At 40.9% G+C, this 24,616-nt stretch overlaps 3 long non-coding RNA genes across 3 annotated transcripts; 2 read left to right on the top strand and 1 right to left on the bottom strand.

Annotated features, from left to right (window-relative positions):
• The first annotated feature begins 1,346 nt into the window (after window positions 1-1,346).
• Window positions 1,347-13,852, top strand: LOC121724382. Its single transcript, XR_006035198.1, has 3 exons — window positions 1,347-1,885; window positions 10,481-10,492; window positions 13,843-13,852. It is a non-coding gene; the product is annotated as an uncharacterized LOC121724382 (long non-coding RNA).
• Window positions 4,330-5,327, top strand: LOC121724380. The gene is made up of 2 exons (XR_006035197.1): window positions 4,330-4,440; window positions 5,298-5,327. It is a non-coding gene; the product is annotated as an uncharacterized LOC121724380 (long non-coding RNA).
• A 6,388-nt stretch (window positions 13,853-20,240) lies between the features above and the next one.
• Window positions 20,241-22,477, bottom strand: LOC121724379. Its single transcript, XR_006035196.1, has 4 exons — window positions 22,240-22,477; window positions 21,525-21,555; window positions 20,881-20,999; window positions 20,241-20,538 (listed from the first exon to the last, which is right to left on the bottom strand). It is a non-coding gene; the product is annotated as an uncharacterized LOC121724379 (long non-coding RNA).
• Window positions 22,478-24,616: the final 2,139 nt, after the last annotated feature.

The following is a 24,616-nucleotide window of genomic DNA, read 5'->3' as shown; positions in this document are numbered from 1 at the left end:
GTCATGAGGGCGTGTTTCAGCTCGTGCAGCTCGTGGAAGGCAACTGCAAGATCTGTCTGCAGGCTAAGACTCCCGCGATATTTTAAGGTCATGTGACATGGTGTCACAGTGGTAAGTCCCTCCCTGGCTGACAGAAGTCGGACAGAATTTCTAACCAGTAAGCATTGCGTCCATCCCAGTATGCATTGTGTTTAACCCAGCATGCATCACATCAAGTCAGATCTGCACAGATCTACCTCAAGTCGAACAAGCCTATTAAGTGACGTGAATGACGCAGAATGATGATGTTTTCACTCGGAGAAAGGTTTTTCCAGAGAATGTCTAATAAAGGGAGAACCGCCACTCTCTGGAAACTTCCGGTTTCTGAACTGGTTGCAGTTCCTTTTCTGGTTCCACATGAGGGCGCTCACAAATAAGTGCAGAATGAATGGAGGTCTATGTAGCTGTACCCCTCAAATCCACTTTTCTTGGGATATCATTTTTTGCCCAGAAATTTAATTTGAATGTTGCATGAGAAAGAGGGGGCAGAGAAAATACACACCACTGAGTATTATATTTTTTGAGTTACTTATTTATTCTAAAAAGCCTTTCACATGTGTCGTCATTCATTAGCAGAAAGCTAGTGTGTAGTGGGCAACAATGACCCAAGCTGTGAGAAATTGAAAGGACGTAAGTACTCGTTCATTCAACTTTTGACCTATAATCCATATTGAGCTTGCTGAAACCACAATCAAATCTTTGATTTTTCAACGACAACCAGGTGAAGGAGACAAATTTAGCCGTCTAGCTCCATAGACCCCCATTGTTTTTGCACTAATTCGTGATCGCCCCTAGCGGAACTGCAACAGATTGCAGGTACAATGGAGTTAATAGGGAGTGATCCGGCTCTCCGTAAACGGGCTCTGGTTTTTCCGAAGCCCATGAACGCTAGGTTATCTCCATGCGACAGGCATAATAGTGTCATATTACGTCAAACGTTAGCTTCCCTATAACCGGACTCGCTAACTATACTTCTTACGGGAACCTCAACGTTACATACGAGGTAGTTGAGCCTGTTTTGCCTTCTATTTTTTATGTAGATAATACAGAAGCTACAATGTCAGCACAGGATATATGTTATATGAAGTTATGGGATTTCAAAAAAATCCTAAATGAATGGGCGTTCTATGGGGTTAGCAGAGAGTTGATAACCAGCGCTACATCGATGCTTCTACTTCCGGGAATTCGCCTGCCCCCTTGCGTGTTCGTCTGTGCAGATCTGACTTGATGCATGCTGGGTTGAACACAATGGAGAGCTCCATTGTACAATCCAGCATGCATTACATCAAGTCAGATCTGCACAGATCTGCATGAAGACGAACACGCCTAATGATTGGTGGTCAATGGTAAAAACGTCATTCTATGCGACAATATTTAATAGCTACTAACTACGGTGTTCAATGGTGCAACAGAAAACTAGTTTGTTTCAAAAGGTTTAAGACACACCTGAGTTTATGATCGACCTAGGTAAGCTTACGTTCTACTGGTGCACCGGCTACAGATTTGAAGAAAATTTAGTTTGGGAGGTGTCAGATTTGTGTTAAACTGCTCATTTAAAAAATGGAAGAGCAGGAAGGTATCCTGGCAGCCCCAACTGGAAGTTGTGGATACTCACCATTTGTTTCAGATGGGCTGATGGGGCATATTTTAGGGTTTCCCCTATGAGGAGCTCCACCACCTTCTCCCCCAGCTCCGGCTTCCATTTCATGACCGCCTCTGAAATTGGAGAAATTATTTCACTTAGGCTAATCTGTCAGTTAGAAAATGTTACAATGGACTTTTTTGTTAGCTAGCCTAAACAAAATGTAGCAGTTCAGTTGCTTTGTAGCTTGTGTCATTTGGGTAAGTTTGCTTTAGCGTTTTCCATATTTTGTGCCAGTAATGTGTACAGAGGACTGACAGATTGTTTGCCTTTATTTAACAGAGGTCGTAATTCGTCCGCCGCTCACGGCCCTCGAACCCGCCACCTCAACACACAGTGGCATGGGAGTCGAACGCTCTAACCACTGAGCTAAAAGCCGAGGCTTCCAACTCAGCGGTTAGAAGCGTTCTAGGTTAGGAGTGTGAGGATTTACACGGGCAACTAGCATGCTAGCTCAGTTCGCCTCCGTTACATTTAGACTGGAGAGACCATTCAGACCAATTATTCATGTGCACATCATAGACTACATGTCGGCATGTCACGAGTTGTTTGTACATCTTTTAACACAAGTTTTACTTACATTTTATTATGCTGCATACTCGTGTTCCGAGCAGTGGCAGCTTCCCCTTCAGGCTATACTGCCTCCAAACGTCGTTGGCTGCATCACCCTCCTGCATTGGACCCACTTATCAGACTGAGGTGGGATATCTATGCAACAAAGGGGAAAATCAACACAACCCTTGATTCCGTTGAAATTTGGGGGATCACAACATATGTATTGTATTGCTGTGCATTTGTCATGTACCATTTTGGCTCTGAATATTTGGTCCAGCAAACGCTCCTCCAACTCCGTCAATTCAGCAATGGTGATTGCAGGGTTAATGTCAATTGCTTCTCCTGCCTGAGCCACCTGTTGCCCCCGCAAGAGCTGGATGACTCCCTTTTGGGTCTGCTCCAGTTCACTCACTTTTCACACAAGGACCTGGAGTGTTGCTGTAAAGTAATATTGAAATGTCAATTTTTATACAGGGTTTATTATACACTGAATTTACATGACCTGCAGAACAAATAATTATATTTAAAAAATGCCTTGTTTTTGGACAGACATAGGCCTAATAAAGAAACCCAATAAATCACATACCTTGATCATAAATCCAATACAGGCCACATTTTGATTAATACAGTTTAAAATTCAATAAAAGATGTCCCTGATATTCACTGACTACATGACTGGAACTACTAACTACTTTCCATGACTGGAACAGACCCCCTGAAGTTTTCATAGCAATTTTATGACTTGTTTGAACCTTGAGGGTATAAAAAATAATTACAATACAAAAACCTTTGAAATTAATTAACCCAAAGTCTTACCCTGTATGTTTTTCGCCCAAATGGGCATTGTTTCAGTCCCCTCTGAAATACACATTTGTTCTTAGTCAGTAACGGATATCAACAGTAAAAAATAAATAAAAATGAAATGGATACATGCTGCAGTTGGTCAGTGATGCAGTTTTCTATTATTTGCAAACATTTCTGTACATATATCCCCTTCACTTCATGAGAGTCATTTCATGATCACAGAGTCAATATGTCCCACTTTACCGTTTGTTGTTGAGGCTCCATGTTGAGGGGAGGGAGCAGGAGAAGAAAGTAAGGCGTCTGCATAAAGTACAGCATTTTTATATTTTTAGGTTGCAAGTCAGAGTAACTTGTATTTGTAATTGTAAGGATCATTTGGCACCACTTTACCGTCATTCTGGGAGAGGAATGGTGAATCCTGCACTGGTGAAAATTGCAGTGAATCTATAGAAAAGTGTAAAATAAGGGTTGTTGTTTTTGTTGATTTTGTTACAAATTACAATAAATAGTTGAGACACATTATTACAATTACAATAAGATTTAATTCCCATGTTTTTATGTTTTCACTCCAGTGCTTCAGTTTACCTTCGGAGGTTGGGGATCCTGGTCGTCTCAGTGATCAAAGTGGCACGTCTACATAAGGTATAAGATAATAATTCTGGTCATGTTTTTGTTGTTTCAAATACCTGCTGGATCAGAGTTATAAGTAATTCTTGTGTACACTTTACCATAAGACCACCCTTCAGACTGGGTTGTCTGCTGTGTTAGGTGGGGTGGAGGTGGTGGGGGAAGAGATGCCTTTTCAACCCCTCCTTTAAAGCAGAATCAAATGGTTATCAATCTAGTGTTAGTGTAGGGCTAAATACCCGCCCCCCCCCCCCCAAAAAAAAGAGAGTAATGTATGTACCATTATTATTATTTTTTTTTTGGTGTTGTCCTGATAGGGCTTCATCTTAACAGAAATAAAGACAATTACTCTATGGCTGATGCACAGCGAAGATTTTTGGGCAGGAATACCTTACAGTTTCAAAGTTGACAGCATTTGCTCTGGTTGGATGACATTCATTTTTTAAATGATTAATTGGATGTAACCAAAACCTCCACACCCACCCACCCAAGGATAACAAACTATGATCTCGCACAGCTGAATGTACTACACTGAAGTAACAACTTCAACAACACCAAGAATTAAGGTATACCTTCTTGGGTATATTTGTTTGGCCTTTTGGTTGGCCGTCTTTGGTCCCCCTCCAACTCCGTGTCCACATTAGATTTGGCTTCCGACCTTCGGACAGCCTGCTCCCAGTCATCTAATGATAAAGTCAGGTTGAACAAAAGCAGATTAGAAATTGTGTAGTGTTTTTGTAAATGTATGGATGTACTGGTACATTACCTAATAGGTACAAGTAGGGCTGGGCGATAAAACGATAGCGATGTATCGCAATATGTAATCGATATTAAAAAATATGTTCGATAGAACATTCGATAATTAAAAGCAACACACACCTCCCGCCTTACATTGTCCATAAATAAATAGGCTAAATATATCTTGCATTGTAGCCAGTATGTGCAACTCTACCAGAGTTAGTAGGCGATAAAAGTAGGCCTACCTCAACAGACTCTGAGTCCTTGTCCCGTGCACTCTCTCTCTCTCTCCCTCTCAACAGGCGCATCCCTCCTCAGCATGCACATGTAATCCAAACATTCACAATCGTGCAAGATGACTGGCTAAATTGCTATTAAATCCGGTTAGCATCATTAGCACGCTGCACGAATTTGTTCAAAACTGTTGCATTCAAATTGACTGCTAAATTCTAATCATCTCAATCCCGATGCAAATGTTAACGTATTTTTCAAGACTCAAACGGGCCTGTCCCATGAGAAAAAGTATGAAACTGAACAGTCTAACCAGTAGCCTAGACTATGATAAACTAGCAAATTAAGCTACTTTGTTTACAATATTTCCAGGCTTCAAGCAGTGCTGCTTTTCATTCAGACTTATGTGCACATTTATTTATTTGAGTGTTTTTCATGATTGTGTTGCTATTTCTTTTCCCTGTTTGCTTTGATTGATAACTGAGGTGATCCAAATCAGAAGAAAGGTTAAGTTTAAAATAAAAGTGTTTAAATTGAACTTTTTTTCCCTTCTGGTCCTTGTCTGAAATAGATAAATAAAAAAAATCAATAATTATCGATATCGACTGATATGAAATACTTATATTGTGATACAGTTTTCAGCCATATTGCCCAGCCCTAGGTACAAGTCTCGTAAATCCATATTTAGCAGCAAAAAGGACATAGACAACATATCAAATGTTGAAAATTAAAATTTGGACTATTTCATGGAAAATATATATTCATTTTGAATTTGATTCAACATGTTTCAAAAAATGGCTGCCGTGAAAAAGGTCTATTGCACTGTACAATATTAACATGCAGCCAGGGTGATAGGATCGTCATCTGAATAGCAAAATAATCCTAATTGAGTGTAAAGTGAACGCGGCCATAGTTAACTTGTATGCACTTGTATGTGAAAACGTTCTGCTTATTTACCTTTTGGTCCATGACTTCCTATCAGGCAATGATTTCTCCTTGGCAAGCTTGGTCTGGTCTTTTGGGGGCCGAATTTGGCTGCAGTTCACCTAGATGGCGATCGCGGGCGAGTCCAAAATACATGGGGTCCTATGGAGCTACATGGCTACATTTATTGTTTTCACCTATTTAACAACTGAAACACTCAGATTTTATTTTATTTTTCGCAAAATGGATATGGATTATCAATCAAAAGTGAAATAATCCGGGAGTCATGTCCTTTCGTTTTCTTACAGGTTGGGTCGTTGTTGCCCATAACACGCTAGCATTGATGCTATGCTATGATCATGCTAATGAATGGCGTCATTGACACGTTTGAAAGGCTTTTTAGAACAATTAAGTGACTTTAGAAAATATAATACTCAACCAAGTGTATTGTCTTTGTCTCCCCTTTCGAATACAATATTCAAATTACTTGAAAAAAAATTATATCCCGAGAAAAGTAGATTTTGAGGGGTACAGCTCCAGACCTCCATTCATTCTGGACTCGCCCGCGAGCGCCCCTAGATGCAGTACCACACCGGAAGAGTTCCGAGAGTGAAGGTTCTCCCCTTATTAGACATTCTCTGATCATAGTTTGAAACTTTATCAGCGAAAATTATTGACAAAGATGGCAAAGTCTTTTACTGCCTATGGCGAAAATCTTAATGTGAATAAAAACTTTCTAGACGAACATTGGTACTTGTATCAACAAGGATTGTGGTTTATATATCACACAAACTTAGTCAGGGCCAATACACCATCAAATAGAACACTATAAATGCTAGTTTAAACACTTAACTTTTCAGGTAGCCGATAGGCTAAATATTAGCTTTTCAGACATTAGAATGTCATTATAATGCTGCTAACATTAATGTAATGTTTTAGTGACCTTGTTGTTTCTATGAACATGAATTGTTGTTTATAGGAAACATCAACTTAGTCGAGGCATAAAAATAAGTACTTCAACTTTTGAACTAGCTAGCTAGCTGATAGCACATGCAAGCTGGATGCTACCACCGGCTAGCAGCTAGACACTGCAGTAAAATGGTTAGTAAACCGCCCATGCCCCCGTGAATATTTCACTGTTTCAAGGACGAAATCATGAGTGTCCAAAGGGGTGAAAACCACTTTAAATCGGGTCACATTATTGACTGTTGTGTGTCCGAGGGTTAGCTTGTGGGTTTTGTAAGGGCCAGCATGAGGGACAAGACCTACAAAGTTGTGTGGTGAGTTTTGCAGGGAGGTTGGTAATGCTAGATCTAGTTAACATTAGCTAGGCTACTGTAGCATACTGTAGTGTACGAGTCATATCATTAATCATTAAAGGAATTATCCGGAGTAAAATGCACTTTAGATCAATTTACGGATGATTGGGAGTACATACGTTGAGTTGACATCCAAATCATGTCATTCGGATGTGTTTTGAGAAAGTTCGATGTTACCGTTTTTAGTCAAAACTCGTTAGCCTGGAATGACGCGGGCATGTCATTTCGCCGCTACAAAACGCTATTTTTATACCTCTTCTACAGTTCCAAACAACATTACACTTACGTGGTAGTGAGTAGAGGGTCCCTAAAGCCAAACCGAAGTATCCCGAGGTCTTTATGTGGTCGGATAGAGTCCAGAATGAATTTCATCAAGCCAGTACCTTTCCGGAAATGTTGCCATCTTTGCTGCCATCCTCAGGGGAAAGTCCGTAGGAGTCGATTGCTGAGTGTGGAGTAACACGCTCAATTTCGTCGCTGTTTTTTTTTTTTTTTTTTTTAAACATAGTCCAGTATTTCTTTCGAAATTGAAATGAAGTTGTATGGACTGGACTATGTTTTTTTTTTCATGTTACTCCAGACTCCCTATTAACCTGACCCTAGCCAGATGAATGTCGTTCCGCTTAGCTCCGCCTAGCTTCACTCACATCCATCTGGGACCTCTTCCATTGAGAGTGATTTCTCCAACCAACTTTATGGTTTAGCCAATCAGGACGCAGGGCGGGAGTATCATAGATGTGACATAGCGTAGAAGCGACTGTGAGTCTGTTATTAGCGTCACGGGTTGGCTTCGATGTGAGTGGTTGAAGTAGCACGTCAATAGATGACGGACAAGTGGCTTATTCAATCATATGCAAGCATTTTTTGATTAGGCCCAGCCTTCTGAAGCAACACTTCAATGGATCGGTGGAGCTAGGCGGAGCGAAATTCATCTGGCTATTGCCAGGTTAACTCCCTATAGCACACCTGGAAATAAATTAGGCCTATCGATCAAAATGAGAAGCTTGGAATGTTCTGGTGATTTTTTTTCTATGTGCAGATCACTGTCCTTCAACAACATGGGGTTCACTCTTTATTACGACATGCCTCTATTTAGACATGCCCCTACTCCGACTTTTTTTAGTACCGTTATTCCGACATTACCAATCCTCATTTTCAATTTATCTCAGTTCCTGTATCCTATCAAATTCCAACATCCTAGATGCATGGACGAGCTGTAGCAGAGACTTTCTAATGAGGAGACACGGCACTCAAAAAATACTCCATAGAAATGCATGGGGCTAGTTTGTCACGCCAATATGGCCGTTGTCTACACATATCCCACCCCTTCCTCGGCAAACCGTCGACGTGAATACATTGAGCCAATCATATGGTGTGTTGTGAAGACATCGTGCCAATCATGTGTTGTGATCTCGCCGCTGGAGCAAGACTGGTGTCGTGAAGCCTTGCGCACGCGCAGTTCGACCCAAAGACTGTGCCCGATGAGTGCCCATAAAACGTTGGTATATGGCCGCCGAGTGGAGGGACTTGCCTAAAAAGACTTTGGCTGTAGTCATGTCATCTGCACCTGCAGCTACATCAACAATCCACCCGCCATCCACTCCAAACAATGTTTTTCCCAATAATTGATATCGGCACACATTTCAGTCAAAACCTTAGGTGATTTTGAACTGACCATGTGAATAAATGTTACACATTATATGTAAAACACAGGTAGCTCTCCTCATTTTATTCTCTAAGCTCTCAGGGGAAAACGGTCGGAAACTCCATGCATCAAACGAACTCTGTGCGTGCAGGCCACCTATATTAATTCATTAATGGCCGTCAATCAATGGCCAATTGCGCAAAGACGGGCGGAATTCTTGCTCCAGTAGCCTAAACCACTTCAATGAACGTTCAAATAACCCCCAGAGTTCAGTGTCCATCAGGGTGTTCAAACTGGGTGTGCGATATATTCAAGTTGCTTATATTGCATTTTAGAGGACAATGATAAAGCCATGTCAACGCAGTTTGGCTTGCCAGCAGGTTGGACAAACTCAATTTACTACACAATAATGTAGGCTAGGAATATATCTTTTATATGTCATGCGTGCAGTTTTTGAATTGCACATAACATGTCTGCATATTTATTTAGTCTTCTTTCTCTCGAAGGCTAGCGCATGCATTATCATGGCCCTATAATTGTGCAAAGACAGGCAGGATATTCGACGCTCCTTTTACAGTAAACCACTTCACAACGAACGTTCAAATAACCCCCAGAGTTCAGTGTCCATCAGTCCCAACATTTAGAAACATAATCGAAAAGTCCAAGCGTGAATTGGGTGTGTTTTGATTTTGAGAGAGACTGGGGACCCACACAGCAAAAGGATCCGCCGCGGAGGTATGACGGCTTCCGGAACGGACCCGCGAAACAGACCCGTATCGGAGTCCAGATGCTCTCAGGAACGGATCCGCTACGAAGGCGAATCGCGGACCCGCGATTTAAACCTTACCTCCGCGGCGGGTCCGGTTGGGATCCGCAAATTGATACATACATCTGCCTCGGACCCGCAACGGACTCAAAGGCTCATCTGGCCCGGGTCCGTTTTGGACCCGTTTATCTCATTTTCAAAATTCCTTCTGTTCTTGCTGTAGGATAAAACTAGGCAACTATAGGATAAAAGTAAAACTATCACTAGGCTACTACAGCAATATAGGCCTACGATTAATCTGCATTGCCTCGTATTTTTAACTTAACAATACTGTCAATAAACCTAACAGAAAAGGTTTAAGTCAAGACATCAATTTACTGTACAAACGTGATCACTACTCAATGGAAATATAAAATGGACATTTATGGAAAGTTACAGGTTATAAGCTATTCTGTTTTTGTTAAGTAGCCTACATTGCCTAGGCTACTTTACATTCATTTTGTGGCCAAAACCTAATTTAGTGCTTTATAGGCCTAGGTCAGTGCAGACATGAAATATTTTATCTAATAGGCTACAACTTCAATGAAATACTGCGCTATGCACAGCTAAAATATCAGAAAATGAATAACTGGTGAATGACAAGAAGTTCAATAAAAAGATTGTTTAATGCTTATTTCTCCTATTACTCCATTTGAGTGGATGGAGGCGGAACACATCTCCTCGTTGCCCGATCCACCGCCGGTTGAAACACCTGATTGCGTGTTTGGTGACCTCAGTGTCCGTGGCAGACCGTGTCACCATGTTTTTCCTCACAGCACCTGTAATCAAACAGACAGATATGTTTATGTTTATGGTATGTAGCATCCAAAGCCAAGTATGCCTACACAATACAATATATGAGATAGGTATTAAGGAGATTAAATTTAAAAAGAAACATGACTTACAAAGCTCCTCTGTTCGCTGCATGTTGAGGGCTGGTGTGGGGGTGGAGGGAGTTGAGGAGGGACTGCCGTTCCTGGCCCATAGTGAGGTGGGTGGTGTGCGAGAGGGGGGGAAAAATTGTATTAAATGGTAGTTATCTGTTAACCATGACTGATAATACACATGGGGCCTTTCTATTCACTAATATTTCAGAGATCAGTCCCTACCTTGAGTAACTCTCCGTATGTTAAATGCAGGTGCAGGTGCAGGGAGTTGAGGTGGTGAAGAGTGTTGCGGTCCTGCCCCATAGTGAGGTGCTAAGGGAGATAAATGGTTGTGATCTGTTAACCATGGTAGGCTGAGAGCTACAGGGCCAAACAATGGCAAACAAAATCAAATCTCTGGTCATGCTGGACATGAATTTGTATGTTTCAGTATTTTGGTATGCACTATCTATATCAACTACATTGAAATCAATGTGTTTCAATACAATCTGATAATAATGAATGAACTTTTCAGGCAATATTGCATGAATGCAGATGTTTTAACTGACAAAATATTTGGCTGAGATTTTGAAAGTAATGGATAAAGTATGCAGAAAATCTGAGATGGTAATGCAGATGCAATCTGTTGATCTGAAATGGAGTGACTACTGCTGTGTTAATATTGAATACAGTGGCCCCATCTATATTATTTCAGAGATCAGTCTTTACCTTAACAGTTTTCTCCAGGTTGAGGGGTAGTGACTCGGCTGCCTGGCACTCGGCGACATGGTGGAGCTGGAGGAATAGATACAAAGAGAGGGGAATGTCTTTAGCACTAAGAATGTTAACCATATCTCTAATATTAATATTATGATTTAGTTATTTCAATGTTAAGAGAGTATTACTTACTTTGCCAGTGCAATAGGCTTGGGCTTGAGGCTTCAACTGATATACCAGGCGAGTTGGAAGGTACCTCAGAGATGCAAAGTCACCATTTTCTGGCTCTTCACTGTCATCAGAGTCCCCAAAACGATGGCTGTTACATAACGATATCATTATGGTTATTGCAATCAGAAAATTTCCAAATATACATATAGTACAAGCATCTCTGGTCTATTTTGGAATGCTACGGGAATGTGTTCACATTACATTTTAACAACCCAGAAAGTATCTTACTTGATCAAGCAAACCCAACAGAGGCAATCGTAACGTTAGATGCTAGAATCCAGCCGATAATGATGGGGATGGGGACCAAGTTCCATACAGTTAAGTTACGTTAGCATAATAAATCACAAACAGATGCCAATAGTTGTCTGAACCGACTTAAACAGTGATTAAAATGCCGAGGCTTTCATTACAAAGATGGCAGATAGAAACTAAAGTTACGTAATGTTATGATTCCAAACTTGGCAAAATGCAAACGTTAATGCACAGCTAGCTAGAGGCTAGGGCTAAACCATTATCAGTGAGTCAACATGCTAAAGTTGTAGGTAGCTATCATAGCAGACGAGTGCTTCACTGACTTCATTGACTGAAATACCAGTGCCAGTATCACCTTAATCAAGGTTTGCATCGCAAACGTGATTTCAATATATGTATAGCACTAATAGACATTAGCAATAACTTATGCAATTGCGCCTAGCAGCATGCTAGCTAGCAGCTATATGCCGCTAGCATAGTAGCACTATATGGACAACAGCGACACATTAAAACAGACAAGACCAGACTAATGTTAAATAACAATGTGTGTTTTTTAAATCACACTACCATAACATATTCTGCCGAAATTGCTATCCCATTTTAAATCAGATAGGCTACAGACTCATATGAGCATCACAGCTAACAATAACGTTAACTTTGCACAAACTGTTGCACAAAATGACAAACGTCTCTGGTTGCACTAACGTTAACGTTAGTCCTAATATCAAACAACATCATTACAATCAATAAACATGATGATTATAAAACCACAAAGGCCAATGTTTAGCTATTGTGAATGTCGCAATGTATTAATAAATATCACTTACTCGAGAGGGTTCAGCGCAACCGTGTCCCAGCAAAGAAAATATCCACTAGTATGACTCTTCTTGGCTCTTGGTGTACAGTCATGTTCAACCGTTACAGCAGAGACGGTTGATAAAGCGAGACGATTCACAGAAGGGTTCTTCCTGTTCCCCTATGACGAATGGTTCACTAGCGCCACGCCTTTTTAGGAGACTAGCGAGAGATTCTTTACACTGTGGCCCTATGGAAGAAATCATTTTTTTCTCGGATTATGCCCCAGCCCTTAATTATACAGCTCGAGATTGGACATTTTAATGCATTTTCTGTAATTCACATGTGTTCCTTACATTCTGACACCGACATGGCGTTTTTCAGATGAACAGTTAAGGAGAAAAACGACTTTGTTTGCCACTTGTCTGTCTGTTTCTGTAACCCACTGGCACGCGATCTACTAAGTAGCCGAAGGTTCTCTGGAATAAGTTACCGTTGCTTACCACTTCGATGTTGATCGCGAAAATGCCTAAACTTTGGGTGCATAAACAGACACCTTTCTGTCTTCTCTTTCCCTAAGGACGTAGACATGTACATACCGTCATATTGACTGATCAGCATCGTTTCTGATGTCTGGATTGCGTTCAAATAGGCTGTATAGCAGACGGCCATACACATAAACTAGGGCAGTGGTTTCTCAACCTTTTTTCAGTGATGTACCCCCTGTGAAATATTTTTTCAGCCAAGTAGCCTTCCCCCTAACCAGCGCAAAGCATTTTTAGTTGAGAAAAAAAGGATTTAAAACAGAGCACTGTGCCATCAGTGTCTAATTATGACCGCCGCGCAGCGAAGCGGCGGTCATATAGGTTTAGTCAGATTCTTTTTTTTTTTTTTTTTCGCATGCCCAAATTTCTGTCAATGATTCCCGGGACACTGAAAGCCCGGGGTACACGAAACTTGGTGGACATGTAACCCCACATGGATAGCATGGAACCATCGTTTTTCGTTTTGATCTGTAGCCCCCCCGCTGAATTGGACCCCCTGAAAGGAGGGTAGGGCAGACACAGTTTTCTGTGAATATCTCGAAAACCGTAGGGATTAGGAGGACCATTTTTTTTTTTGTATGTTGATCTCAAGGGGCCATGTCAACCCATTCCATAACCACTCATTTCATGTATAGCGCCACCTAGTTAAACACAAAAAAGTAAAAATGAGGTGTTGTAATTGAAGGTATCTGTGACCTAACATAGTCAAAACTGCACGAAATTGGAAGTGTAGGATCATTATGACACCCTCTGTATGCACGCCAAGTTTTGTGGAATTCCGTTCATGGGGGGCCACACAATAAATTAATTTATGTTACTATACACCAACTGGCCTGTAGGTGGCCGGAGACAGTTTTCTGTGAATATCTCGAGAACCGTAGGGCCTAGGAGGTCCACCTTTTTTTTGTATGTTGGTCTTAAGGGGGCATGTCAACCCATCCCATTACCACTTATTTCATGTATAGCGCCACCTAGTTAAAAATTAAAAAGCAAAAAATTTGGTGTTTTCATCTCAATATCTCTGGCTGACAAGGTCAAAACTGCACGAAATTAAAAGTGTAGGATCATTATGACACCCTCTGAATGCATGCCAAGTTTTGTGTACAGTACTTTCGTTCATGGGGGGCCTTACAATAAAATAATTTATGTGTACATTTAGTGACGTACACCAACAAGGATTCCCGGGACACTGAAAGACCGGGGTACACAAAACTTGGTGGGCATGTACCCCCACATGGATAGCATGGAACCGTCATTTTTCGTTTTCATCTGCAGCCCCCCCGCTGGACTGGACCCCCCGAAAGGAGGGTAGGGCAGTCACAGTTCTCTGTGAATCTTTTATGGTATGTTGGTCTCAAGGGCCCACATCAACCTGGCTCATAATCACTCATTTGTGATTTGCCCCCCCGGTAAAAAATGAAAATCAGTAGGATTAAAAGAAAGCCAAAATAAATATTCATCATCATCATCATGGCTGCATTTTCAGTATTGGCGAGAAGTAGTCGTTTGTCCACTAGATGGCGCATCGTTGCAGTGAGACGTAATTTTGTTGGAAGTTAAAAGTGGATTGGAAAAAACAATGGACGCTTCATACAAGGACTGTAATTTACCGCAGCGAACATCTAATAAGGATAGGACGATGTTCACATGAAGTGTAATTCCCATTTCTTCTTGAAGCCGAAATAAATCTGAGGATGTTTATCGGACATGCTTGGTTTTTACTGCAGGTACGTTAATCTTGTAATATCAATAAGGACCTAGGTAATGTTACCGTTAGCGTTGGTTGAGTGATGGAGGCATTTGATTTATTGCATTTGTAGAAAACTATAAATGCGGTTATACCAAGCAAATGTATAGCAGCACTGTTTGTATCTTTCGACTGTCATTTATTGCACGTGCTACAAAATCATTCTGTGCAATGGAAGATTTACCAACGTTACACCGGTCTGATACAGTTTTGCCTATACTGTACATGCGTGAGACGGAGACGCCTGTTTATTTTGTTTTAAGTGCGTGCAGGGTGTGAGAGGGGAATCGATGTGCTTTGATTACAGCTTGGTAGTTGTAGTCTGTGAAATTAAAAAGCACGTGTGTGTGAAGTATCCAAACAATGACACCTTCATTTCATTATGGCTGCTTTAGCAAAACACCTTAAGCTACTGTGTAGTGGGTCCCATTTAGAAGTGGCTACTTCATTCGCGCTTTCCTTGACTCATGGAGCTGCGTGAATGTTATTACAACTTTTCGCCACGATATGACAGTTTAAGTCCGCTTGATACTGTAAGGCGTAAGCCATTGGTTTCCAAAGGAGATTTTATTTGTGTCGCCAGCATAGCCTATTGACAATTTATGTTGTAAATAGGCCTACCTTATAATCCTACCTGTAGCTTAGGGAAGCTAACAGCTTTCTATTAGGATCTAGTTTGTTAGTTACCGTTTTTTCATAACTCCCTGATGCATTTTTGCATTTAGAATAGCCAGAGCGTGTATATCTCAATCGGAAAATTAAACAATATCGGGTGCCTATGGACTAGGCTGGGTGAACCCAGCCTGATCTGCCCGCTATTTATTTTTTGATTTCTTAAAAGATTGAGCTTGGTCTGATGAAAGCCAGACTAGCCATGGACCTCAGTTAAACAATGCAAGGGAACATGAATCAGCCTATATTTGCACTAACAATAACGGACAAAAGCTCTTCAACTTTGGCCCGTTAAAATGTGTATGAACAGTCTAGCGACGCATTTCATCAAGGCCCATTTGGACATGTCAGTTATTTGCACCACTGGTTAGATGTAAAACAGCATTTCGTTTCAGACTAGGCTACTGTTACTTAATTTGTGCATTAACAATAACGTTTCAGACTACTGTTACTTAATTTGTGCATTGACAATAAAGTATTACATGAACTAAAGATGACTAAAATCTTATGTAGAAGAAGAAACATTCACAAAAAATCCATCCATCCAAAAATGACCTTTGTTTTTGATAGCTGTTGAAAACGGCATGGAACTGACAGAGATGTTTTTGTTTAAAAATACATAAAAAATAAATAAATAAATAAATAACATTATGCTGATACCTTTTGCTTTTCCCAAATACAATGTAGCCTACGGGTGTAAGTGACCTTTCATCAATCCAGTTGCAATGGATGAACTGTGATGAACTGCCCTACTTGTGATTGTTTAGAGATTTTAAAGGTTTTATAACAATTCTACATCTTCTTTGGCTATTCTACAATCTATTCACCTTTTCAGCACCAGTAGGCTACTTTCTGTGCAGCCGCACACACACACTCAGGCATGCCAAACAAGCATACACAAAAGTTTCAAGAGTGGGGGATGGAGTAAAATATGGAGACAAATTGAAGTGTGATTTATTTTCGCGGAACGGATATACAGGACTGAGCGGCGGTCATATTTTGTACCGCTATGCGGTACATCTAGTTTATTAAACTTTGTTACTAATAAACACATACAAAATTCAAACATTTGGAACATTTTAAATTTTAATAATCCATGACTACATTTATTGCTAATTATTTGTATATTTTAAAATCTCACGTACCCCCATTTGAGAACCACTGTACTATAGTATTGCATATTATTATGACCGCCGCGCAGCGAAGCGGCGGTCATATAGGTTTAGTCAGATTTTTTTTTCTTTTCTTTTTCGCATGCCCAAATTTCCGTCAATGATTCCCGGGACACTGAAAGACCGGGGTACACGAAACTTGGTGGACATGTAACCCCACATGGATAGCATGGAACCATCGTTTTTTGTTTTGATCTGTAGCCCCCCCGCTGAATTGGACCCCCCGAAAGGAGGGTAGGGCAGACACAGTTTTCTGTGAATATCTCGAAAACCGTAGGGTTTAGGAGGACCATTTTTTTTTGTATGTTGATCTCAAGGGGCCATGTCAACCCATTCCATAACCACTCATTTCATGTATAGCGCCACCTAGTTAAACACAAAAAAGTAAAAATGAGGTGGTGTAATTGAAGGTATCTGTGACCTAACATAGTCAAAACTGCACGAAATTGGAAGTGTAGGATCATTATGACACCCTCTGTATGCACGCCAAGTTTTGTGGAATTCCGTTCACGAGGGGCCACACAATAAATTAATTTATGTTACTATACACCAACTGGCCTGTAGGTGGCCGGAGACAGTTTTCTGTGAATATCTCGAGAACCGTAGGGCCTAGGAGGTCCACCTTTTTTTTGTATGTTGGTCTTAAGGGGGCATGTCAACCCATCCCATTACCACTTATTTCATGTATAGCGCCACCTAGTTAAAAATTAAAAAGCAAAAAATTAGGTGTTTTCATCTCAATATCTCTGGCTGACAAGGTCAAAACTGCACGAAATTAAAAGTGTAGGATCATTATGACACCCTCTGAATGCATGCCAAGTTTTGTGTACTTTCGTTCATGGGGGGCCTTACAATAAAATAATTTATGTGTACATTTAGTGACGTACACCAACAAGGATTCCCGGGACACTGAAAGACCGGGGTACACAAAACTTGGTGGGCATGTAACCCCACATGGATAGCATGGAACCATCGTTTTTCGTTTTGATCTGCAGCCCCCCCGCTGGACTGGACCCCCCGAAAGGAGGGTAGGGCAGACACAGTTATCTGTGAATCTTTTATGGTATGTTGGTCTCAAGGGCCCACATCAACCTGGCTCATAATCACTCATTTGTGATTTGCCCCCCCCGGTCAAAAATGTAAATGCAATATTATTCTGCTTTAATCGCCCCTATCTTCAGTTAAGATGTTCAGAACTGCACCAAATTTTATGTGTATGATTGACCTGGCATTCTCTGGGGGTCTGGGGGTATGCCAAGTTTCGTAGAATTTCATCCATGGGGGGGGGCTAAAAAAAATTAGGTTATGTGTACATTTAGTGACTGTACACTCATTGGCCTGTAAATGGCGGTGCACACATATAAACATGCACACACACAGGCACCCACATACTATCGGTATTAGAACGGCCGATACATAATTACAAATTCAATAGGATCAAAAGAAAGCCAAAATATTCATCATCATCATCATCATGGCTGCATTTTCAGTATTGGCGATAAGTAGTCGTTTGTCCACTAGATGGCGCATCGTTGCAGTGAGACGTAATTTTTTTGGAAGTTAAAAGTGGGTTGAAAAAATAATGGACACTTCCTACAAGGACTGTAATTTACCGCAGCGAACATCTAATAAGGACAGGACGATGTTCACATGAAGTGTAAGTGAGGATGAAGTGAGGATGTTTATCGGACATGCTTGGTTTTTACTGCAGGTACGTTAATCTTGTAATATCAATAAGGACCTAGGTAATGTTACCGTTAGCGTTGGTTGAGTAATGGAGGCCCATTTGATTGATTGCATTTGTAGAAAACTATAAATGCGGTTATACCAAGCAAATTGATAGCAGCACTGTTTTTGTACAGTATCTTTCGACTGTCATTTATTGCACGTGCTACAAAATCATTCTGTGCAATGGAAGATTTACCAACGTTACACCGGTCTGATACAGTTTTGCCTATACATGCGTGAGACTGAGACGCCTGTTTATTTTGTTTTAAGTGCGTGCAGGGTGTGAGAGGGGAATCGATGTGCTTTGATTCCAGCTTGGTAGTTGTAGTCTGTGAAATTAAAAAGCATGTGTGTGTGAAGTATCCAAACAATGACACCTTCATTTCATTATGGCTGCTTTAGCAACACACCTTAAGCTACTGTGTAGTGAGTCCCATTTAGAAGTGGCTACTTCATTCGCGCTTTCCTTGACTCATGGAACTGCGTGAATGTTATTACAACTTTTCGCCACGATATGGCAGTTTAAGTCCGCTTGATACTGTAAGTCGTAAGCCATTGGTTTCCAAAGGAGATTTTATTTGTGTCGCCAGCATAGCCTATTGACAATTTATGTTGTAAATAGGCCTACCTTATAATCCTACCTGTAGCTTAGGGAAGCTAACCGCTTTCTATTAGGATCTAGTTTGTTAGTTACAGTTTTGTCATAACTCCCTAATGCATTTTTGCATTTAGAATAGCCAGAGCGTGTATATCTCAATCTGAAAATTAAACAATATCGGGTGCCTATGGACTAGGCTGGGTGAACCCAGCCTGATCTGCCCGCTATTTATTTTTTGATTTCTTAAAAGATTGAGCTTGGTCTGATGAAAGCCAGACTAGCCATGGACCTCAGTTACACAATGCAAGGAAACATGAATCAGCCTATATTTGCACGAACAATAACGGACAAAAGCTCTTCAACTTTGGCCCGTTAAAATGTGTATGAACAGTCTAGCGACGCATTTCATCAAGGCCCATTTGGACATGTCAGTTATTTGCACCACTGGTTAGATGTAAAACAGCATTTCGTTTCAGACTACTGTTACTTAATTTGTGCATTAACAATAACGTTTCAGACTACTGTTACTTAATTTGTGCATTGACAATAAAGTATTACACGAACTAAAGATGACTAAAATCTTATGTAGAAGAAGAAATATTCACAAAAAATCCATCCATCCAAAAATGACCTTTGTTTTTGATAGCTGTTGAAAACGGCATGGAACTGACAGAGATGTTTTTGTTTAAAAATACATAAAAAATAAATAAATAAATAACATTATGCTGATACCTTTTGCTTTTCCCAAATACAATGTAGCCTACAGGTGTAAGTGACCTTTCATCAATCCAGTTGCAATGGATGAACTGTGATGAACTGCCCTACTTGTGATTGTTTAGAGATTTTAAAGGTTTTATAACAATGCTACATCTTCTTTGGCTATTCTACAATCTATTCACCTTTTCAGCACAAGTAGGCTACTTTCTGTGCAGCCGCACACACACACTCAGGCATGCCAAACAAGCATACACAAAAGTTTCAAGAGTGGGGGATGGAGTAAAAGATGGAGACAAATTGAAGTGTGATTTATTTTCGCGGAATGGATGTACAGGACTGAGCGGCGGTCATATTTTGTACCGCTATGCGGTACATCTAGTTGTTTAACAAGTAGGTCATATCACATAATAATCTGGACAGCCAGGGGTGCGTTTCCCAAAACCATAGTTTGCATTGCAACCAACAAAGTAGCTAACTTAGTTAGCAACTATGGTTATGGGAAACGTGCCCCTGGTTAACAAGTTGCTAACTAGCACACCTAACCAGACGTCTGCTTTCTCAATTAGCCTTACCTCTGATGTTTGATAAAGTAGCGCCAATCGATGTATCCCACAGCGCCGCCACACGGCCATATATTTAGGCCTACTACCCACGCAAATTACAATGGAAATACAATAGGCCTACACCACTTATTTTTTCATTGACATAAGGCTAAAAATATGATGAACACTGGCATTTCTCTTTCAGATACCATATCATTGAACTAGTAGAAGAAAGAGGTAGCTTGTTAATATAAGGAGTGCCGACTTGTCCATCCGATCCAAACAAGTAAACCTGAGGAAAGGAGGGTATAAAGTGTGTGAGGCTAATATTGAATGGTAGGGTTTTGTTTGAAATTCACATTTTCAACAAATCCCACAATTTAACACCTGCATACATAGCCACATTCTGCAGTCTACCCACAAGGAAAAGAATAGCACAACTGCCCTAAACCCCCTCCATCAACTGCCAGTAGATGTGTCCTGCATTGAGTGGTAGTTAAGCATTTACAAAACTAAATACTGTTATTGTCTTTGAATTAACTAACATCCTGAATGGAGTGTAGGAAAGCAGGATCTCTTCGTTTGGTTGGATGAAGGTTGAAGTCATATGGCCAGCATTTACAGCACCTAAAACAGAGACAACACCACACAAAGTAAAATAAAAAAACATCATGAATTACAATTATGTTCTTATGTTCTTGAAATTAAGTTACTACACCTGCACATTGCTTTGCTTAATATGATCCTTCCTACTATAAATGCTGTGATAACACAATAGGACTGAAGACTATGATACAGCTGGAGAGGCTGCCAAGTTAGGCAAATACTACGACTGACTTCTTTGAGGCCATGAACAGGCTTTTTGATGTCTTAAATTCACGGTATAAATGTCCATTCAAATACCCTACTCCAGTTTTAGCATCAGTCAAATTGTGATTACAGCACTTGATTACAAACACAAACACTTACTTCTCAGGCGCATCTCTGACCCCAATCCATGGCGTCGTCCTATAGGACCACAAAGCAGACATCAGATCCACCATCTTACGGAGAGCCTTCAGTGGATTGAGTCTTGGACCTTCAGGTTGCTAGAGAACAATACATATAGTGCAGCAATCATTCTCAGTGTGTTAACTAATGTTGAATAATAGATCTTTTTTTCCATACAGAGGGAAGTTTAAATCTAGTTACAGAGTTTCATAGTGACAGGCTGTTGGTCGAAACATGTTGGCCAATGCAGCCAAAAAGGCTTTTCCTTGGAGTGCCTTTTGTAGAATTAGTTTCAACTTTATTTTGGTAGTGTTTCATGAAGTCTTCAGGTCTGATTGTTAGTAGCCTATATGAAATTATATTTGATATGTTTAACTTTGAAAGTCTGTAACTTGTATAGGGCAATTCCACGCAAAACTGTCACATCCATAATGCCAACTAAATACCATGGCATTGTGTTGGTGTTATGGATGTTACAGTTTTGCGTGGAATTACCCTATACATTTGAATGGCCACAAGAGTGGACGGTTACAGAACACAGTCTATGTACATAGCATGGACTTATCCTCTGAATAACACAGGTTCAAGTTCATTCCTCCCTGTCATCGCGGGTTCATCCTCACCATCCATAGCGTCCTTCTGCTCGTCCAACAACTGGGGAGAGAATTAGCAAACATGACGTTCATTTTAGTGCTGCTTGATAAGGGTCTGTGCAAGACCATCCGAGAAAAACTACTCAGAACTGATGTAACGTTATTCAACACAATCGTTGAGCACCACCCTGACTACACATTTGCCATCAGAGACAAACTTAATAAAAAATTAGTAATGTGCAGGATCGGGGCAGAGATCAGTAGAGAAAATCGTCGCGTCATCGAGGACAGACAGAGAATATGGCGTAAAACTAAATGTTTCACTACGCTAGGCTGATAATAAAATTCAGTGCACCAACAACTGTGTACATACGGTACTCATTTTTTACTAGCAGCTAAACACATTTCAAAACTGCTAAATCAATGTCGCTTGCAGTAGATCTGATCCACAAGCTATAGTGATGCCGATTTAGGTAGAGCAAATATCAGGTTCGTAAATTATCTTTGTAGCCTAACTACCAAATTAATCTGGTAGCTAGTGCCTCAGCTAGCTCTGCTATAGGTATCAGATGGTTAGCTAACGTCAACTAACGTTACTCCTCAATGAGCTAACATTCATGACGGCGACACGAGATAATAATAATGTTATTACCTAAACTACGCAGACATTTTACTACATAGATAACTCGTTACACAGACACAGACTAATCACAAATACCTTGCCACATTTCAAACTGCCACTTACCTGGAAATCAGACCGCATCTTGCCACGACGATGTACCAAATTCAGTCACCCAGGCCTGCTCCAGTTGGTCACAGCAAGAGAGAGGCGCGAAAATGAAAAATCTTTGACGTTTTCATCAACGAGGTAGCGTCAGCGCATTCTGACCACGCCTTTTTAGGAGGCAGGAACTGTGTACAATTCCATTCCATTGTAGAAGCCTGTGCTGCTTTATCTTTGTATATTAAGGATCTTTGGTTACAGTAAAGGCGTGTCCGCGCCCGCGGATCCGACATGGGTCCACTCAGGATCCGCTGTTTGACAGTAGAATTTACGGGGCCGCCTGAAGGCGGAGCTGATCCTCTGTGCGGCACCAAAATGAATGCAACAGTCACGCGGGTTTGGCGACTTGAAGGCGGATCCGCCTAGGAGTCTACTGCTGTGTGGGGAAGGGCCGTATGTCTCACAGCAACTGCGATAAACTTGTTTCTTGAAGGCTATCCTAACCTCCAAATATCCACATCTAATGAGGGTCGGCGACTATCCAATACCCAATACTATTTGCAATACCCTCGATATGCATATTATTGGAAAGTTTAGTTTATGGCCATTCGTGTGAGTACAATAACTTAATTTTGTAAATTTTACCAAAACGACTGGTTTCGCCACCAAAACGACTGGTTTTTGCAGGGTCACATTTCATTTGTTGTCTTATCTTTTTTTATTCAAAACAATTCGTAAGTATCTATACTCAAGTCTAATTACCACCAGACACAAATAATCATCACCTAGGTTAAATCTTCTCTCTCTCTCCAAAATCTCTTCCTCTGAGATGCACGCGCTATAGGCTATAATTTAGACTACCCGACATTTCAAATGTGACTCTCTAATCAACTTGTTTTAGCTCTTAAACACGAAAAATACAATGTTCAACGGAGCTGGTGTGTGTGAGGCGCACTCTTAAGACGCGACTAACCTTTCGGTTTCATTCGGTTAAAGTTCTTGTGCGTAGGCTATTATAGAATCCAATCCTGTCGATGCCCCTGCTATTTATCAATGTAGCCTTTTATTGTTTTTTTTTGCCATGAATCGTCTGAGCTGTGATGAAATCGTGTGCTGTTTAAAGTTGGGACGATTACTGTAGGCCTAGGCTATACTGCCCATATTGGAATAAAAAAATAAAGGCCCACCCTAGGCCTACTTCATAAAAGTCCACTCCGTTGAAAAATCCTGGCTATGGCACTGTTAATAATGACCTCGTGTCGGAATGGCAGGACGTTTGAAAAAAGGTCAAGTACCGCTACTCCGACAATGAAAAGAAAAATGTTGCAGTAGTGGGACGCCTGAAAATTAATGTTAATGCCGCCACTTCAACAATTAGACACCAATGTCTAAGTAGCGGCATGTCGGAATAGCAGCATGTTATCCTTCAACATCACCATCTTGCTCCCTTTGATGATGTTCAAAATGTTATGCTGAAATTCAGTGGAGTTGCAGCTAGCTAACCTGCACTGAAAATTAGATATCAGAGTCTGGACCAATAGTAGCATATAGATAGTAGATAATAGTAGATATTTATATGGATATTATCTAAGCATGATATTGATTATTGGTCAGTTATTTACACAGGAGACAGGAGAAGGGAAATCAGGCAGAAAGGTGGAAATAAAGAGAAAGAGTTAGGAGAAGAGAGGGAAATAATAAACAAAGGGCCCTCACAAGTGAGTGAGAGTCAAGATGTGACACTCACTTTGTCAGAAGGTAAAGCCTTGCAGCCTATGACCCTGCAATTTATAAATCATGATAGCCTTTACATTACAGCCCTCTATGGTTAAGTCTTTCATAGGCATATATTGGCTCTTTTATAAATGTACCATATGCCGGAATAGCAGCATGTAACTCTACTATCTACTATTATCTACTATCTATATGCTACTATTGGTCCAGACTCTACCGAAACGGTTCTGCTGTCTGTAACAGAAGCCTTAAAAGAAGCCAGGGCGACCGCTCGGTCATCAGTACTCATTCTGCTTGACTTATCGGCTGCCTTTGACACGGTTAATCACCGTATCCTTCTCTCTATACTCGCTGACATGGGAATCTCCGGTTCTGCTCTCTCCTGGTTTGAATCCTACCTCACAGGACGCTCGTTTAACATATCATGGCTTGGTCAGCTATCCGCACCTCACCATCTCACCACAGGGGTCCCCCAGGGCTCAGTGCTGGGCCCCCTCCTCTTTGCTATCTACACCACCTCCTTGGGACAGATTATCCGTTCGCACGGCTTCTCATACCACTGCTATGCAGACGACACACAGCTCTATCTGTCCTTTCCACCTGACGACCCCCTGGTTTCAGCACGGATCTCGGATTGCCTTTCAGACATAGCTACATGGATGAA

This window comes from Alosa sapidissima, chromosome 11 (genome assembly GCF_018492685.1).
Source record: "Alosa sapidissima isolate fAloSap1 chromosome 11, fAloSap1.pri, whole genome shotgun sequence".
NCBI classification, from domain to species: Eukaryota; Metazoa; Chordata; class Actinopteri; order Clupeiformes; family Clupeidae; genus Alosa; species Alosa sapidissima.
Note: the sequence above shows the minus strand (reverse complement) of the source record. Positions and strands in the feature narration are given on the sequence as shown.